Genomic DNA, 4,602 nt, shown 5'->3' on the forward strand with positions numbered 1-4,602 from the left:
CATTCTTGTTATAACTGCCTGGTTATTAACTTTTTTCTGCTGTGACCCTGCACATGTCCCCTGGAGGGAAGGCAGCAGGCAGAGAGCAATGGAGGAGTAGCCCAAGGCACGCAGGTGCCCTGCCAGCTCTGAAAGGGCTGGTGGTGCTGACTGAGGGGGGCTTAAGGCTGATGGTTCCTGTGCTGCAATGGGACCCCAGCAGCCTGCCTGCATGGCCAGCACCCCTGAACTGGAGCCTCTGGCTTAGCATAGAATCAGTTTAATCACACCCAAGTAGAAGAAGATGTGGTTTCATGTGGCAGTGCTGCAGCTTGTCCTTGAAAGCCTTGACTTTATAAGACTCTTGGGAATAAAAGCCAGCTCTGAGGCCCCACGGGACGCCAGCCTTGTTTCTGCAGGGAGGACGAGGATGGTTTGCCAGGAGCAAGTGCTGAGGCTTTATTTGGGAAAGGGCTGTGAAGATATTGCTCATCACTGTAAAGTCAAGGCAGCTCCACCTCACCAGTCCCCAGCAGGCAGCTTTTGTTTAATACAGCCCAAGCTCTCGGATACTGTGCTGCTGCACTAAGCAAGATCAGAGGGTTAGATCAGATGTAGACACTGCTAGAGCTGGGTGGAGCAGGCTGAGCTGGAGCAGGCCTCCTGCAGATGACTCCTCGGTAGATAGGAGGCAGTGGAAATGCTGGCTCTGTGCTTGTTTGGGAGGTGCACTGGCATGCCTGTAGCAGGAGGGCTGTACACCATCGTTTTCAGATAATCCTTCAGATAATCCTAGATGGTCACTAGCCCAAAATGTTCCTGCAAGGGTGGAGGTACTTGGAAGTAAGCCCAGCTTGAGCTGTCTCCATGTGCCCTCTGCCGGGCAGCATCAGCTGGGAGGCACCCACAGAGTCAGAGCCAGAGAGATTCTCAGAACTGAGCACAGCCCCTTTTGGAGCTAGAATTCATTTCTCCTAACGTAGTGCCCTTCTCCCTGCCAAGAAATTGAGCCAGGGTGTTACAGAGTCCTTGCACAGAGCCATGCTCAGACACCCCTCCTGGGGCTGGGGACTTGCTATGGGCACTGCTACAACCCCTGTGCCTGTGGGACCCACTGTCCCCTCCTGGTACATACAGCTAAGGAGACAAGATATTTTACTGTGTTTTATTTAGTAAAATGTTAAAATAAATAAATACAAATTGATCAGATGCTCTGTACCCCCTCCCCCCAACTTTAATTTGCTAAAATCTAAACACATTTGTACCAAAACTGAAACCACAAGGAACTTGAAGGCAGCAGATACTGCAGATCACTATGAGCATCAGGCTAAAAAAAATAGAGATATTTAAAAAACCCAAACCAGTTCACAAGTGGGTGTTCTCATGGTGTGATTCTGTGACAACAGAGCAGTACCAGTCAGAAAGGGCATTTTACACCCGGGCCTGCAAGTAAGGGAGATTGGTGGGGAATGGTACAGCACAGGTGCCACTGGCTCATGGAGGACAGAGCCCGTGGTTTTGCCATTAGAAACCCAGCTGGGAGAGAAGCTGCTGTCATCCCATGCAGCACCAGGCCCGTGGCTACAGGGACAGCACTGCCGGAACTGGGGGCTGGTCACCAAAATCCCCTGGAGAAATCAGACAAACTGGAGGAAGGAGCAGGCTCAGACACAGAGCCCTTCAGGGGGAGCTCCTGCTCCAGGCCCATGCCAGGACTCCCACTTTACAGCTCAGTCTTGGTGAAACACCAGGTGGGCACGGGGGAATGGGATGAAGCATGGCACACAGGTGGGGTGGTGGCATCAATAAATCTACAGAGATGGTGCTGCTGTGATTGCAGGAACATGAAGCCATGATTGAAGCCTGAGTATTTTCTCCTGAACAAGCAGAGGGTTGTTCACAACCCTCCTGCCCTCAGCTGCAGACATGGAGGGTGTTTGCAGAGTAGAGCCAGTCAGCTCCCTAGAGAAAACTGGGTATAGGCAGCCACGCCAGTGCTGCACCAGACCTTGCAGGTGGCAGCAGCTCACCACCACCTGTGCCCACTGCTGTTGACACAGCAAAGTTGTTTCCTTCCTCCACAGGAGCCTGGACAGGTCGGCACTAGCAGGCTCCCCTGCTATGTGCTGTTATCTTGTTTAATCTTTGCTCAATGGAGTTTGGAACACACGCTTTGCTTCTGTGGGGCTGTGAGAGGAAGCCAAGACATCTCTGACCATGTAAGATGGCACCTGGTGGGACCCTGCAGCTGGAGTGAAGCAGCTTGAGGGATATGACTGCTGCTGGCTCTGCAGGGGCTGCCAGGAAGCTTTTGCAGAAGCAAAAACTTTCCTTAAGGAGGGTCTTGGCTGCCTGTCACATGAGACATCAGGAGCAACTCAGAGACAACACACCTTCTGGAAGGGAGAGCAGATAGGTAAGACACTGCCTGGCTCTAGAGTCAATCACTGTTTTGATGTCAGTGATAATTTAAGTGAAGAAACATAAGAGACTATGATTAGAAATTACACATTAGCCCAGAACAAGCAGAAACGTGCAGCCTCCCACCACACCCAGCACGGGGCTTCTTTCAACAGTGCCTACCCCAGTGCCTGCAGCCATGGAAATCTGCTCTTCCAGAGTCAGAACTGCCAGTACCTGCCTTACAGAGGGGAACATGAGGCACAAAGCAATCTCTTTTCCTACCCAGCAATCCTGGCCCCACCTGAGACACCAATAACAAACTTGGATAACAAGCCAGGGGAACCCCTGCCCTTACACGTGCACAGCATGTACCCAGTGCTGCTGCAGTATCAAACCTCAGTGCTGGGGATCCAAAATCAAGGGTGGTCACAGAACACAGCCCCAGGAACTGCCCTGTGACACTGCCTCCCTTCCCCACCTGAGCTATAGCCCCAAGGCTCACTAAGTTCTGATTGCTCACTGAGAAAAGTGTTCTCAAGCTACAAAGGCAACAATACTTCATTTGTTTTCCAACAGAACAGATGTAAGAAGGCTGGTGACAAAAGGGCAGGGATTGGTTGAGGTTTATTTTTGCCAGTGTAAATTTAGGAGAAAGAAAAAAGATGCAAAAGCTAGTGCTGAGCTGATTGATACTGCTCACTGCTGCTGCTGCCTTTCTGTGCCAGCTCTCCACCCGCGACAGAGCCACGCTCTCAAGGCTTTTGAGTTCCCCAGGCACTCCTGATAGGGAGCAAGTCCTTGAGTTCTTCTTCCTTTCTAGAACTAAGGACTGGGCTGAGTTTCTCCATCTGAAGCCTTTCACACCTGCTAGGATACTAGAAAGAGAAGAACAGGCACAGAGCTTGCCCCTGATTACACAGGAGAGCTGGGACAGCTGCTTTCCCAGGAGGGTGCCCCATGGTCTGGCTGCTGAGTGTAGCTGAGGGGCAGGACCTCAGCTCCTCACAGGTTACATTGAACTTAACACATGTCCCTTGTTTAGATGCACTGGGGAAATGTCCCTTTCCATGTGTCCCAAAAGAAACCAGATCCTGAGAAAACAGGGAGGCATTGCTCACACAGAGGGATTTTGGCACAGAACTGCCATATATGACAGCCCAGAGAGCAGGGATCTTCCACAGATACTCCAGGAGGTGGCTGAGAAGTACCTGAATCACACATCCTACTCCATATCATCTCCTTCATTCACACAGAACCCAAGACCTCTGGGAGCTGATTCTAGTTTCAGCTAGGCTCATTGTAACACTTGAACTAGGAAGGTGCAACCACAACAGCAGAGCTGAACCTTTAGCTAGTCTTGGAAATGCTTATAGCCAAGGAAATGTTTAATTAATACAGTCCAGATTAGAGTAGGCTCTAGCTGCCTCAAGGTCTGCTTGATCTGCTTTATCCCCATGTTGTAGCTTAGAAGTCAAATAAAGTTCTCATCAGGATGGGATCACTCAGCAGCAGAAGCAGAGCTAGGGATGTGCCTATTTCCTTTCCAATCTGCACCTAAGCAGCTCTTTTCTCCCACCACACCTGCTCCTTTTGGAATACAGACCATCCCATGTCAGAAATTGAGGTACGATAAAAGAGTTTTGTTCGACTCTTTCCACTGAACTTTCAAACCCTGTAACTACAGGAATACCTATCTACTCAGAAGGGAGACCTGTCTCACTCCTGGATTTTTCCTACCCTCACTTTCTCACCTAGTATGGAGAGACCTCCATATTTTTTCTCTCTGTTCTGCTTTACTCCAAGTAATCTTTGTTTCCTTTGCTGCTCCTGCTTTTTCTCACTTCCTTTCCATCTCCAGCCCTGTACCACTTCTCAAAAGAAGCTTCTGTCCTTTAATCTGTCCCTTGCAGCATCCACCTCTGGCCCCAGGGAGATGGGAAGCCCTGGCCTGGCTGTTCACATGAGATACACTCCAAGGACTTGCACAGCACAGTGATTTCCACAGCAGCCATGCTCTTGTTCTGTTCACTACTCAGGTATTTCAGTAATACTGACAAGGATACAGACAGACTCTCACAGAGGTAAGCTCTTGGTTTTCTGATACAAGTTCCACAATTAAATTAATCTCTGGGAGAGGCATTTATCTTTTCATGGGTCTTTAATTACCAAGCTTACCAGTGCATGGTATAAATAATTTTCTTTATTGGCAAGTTGATCAAC

This window comes from Melospiza georgiana, chromosome 6 (assembly GCF_028018845.1).
Source record: "Melospiza georgiana isolate bMelGeo1 chromosome 6, bMelGeo1.pri, whole genome shotgun sequence".
Taxonomy (NCBI): Eukaryota; Metazoa; Chordata; class Aves; order Passeriformes; family Passerellidae; genus Melospiza; species Melospiza georgiana.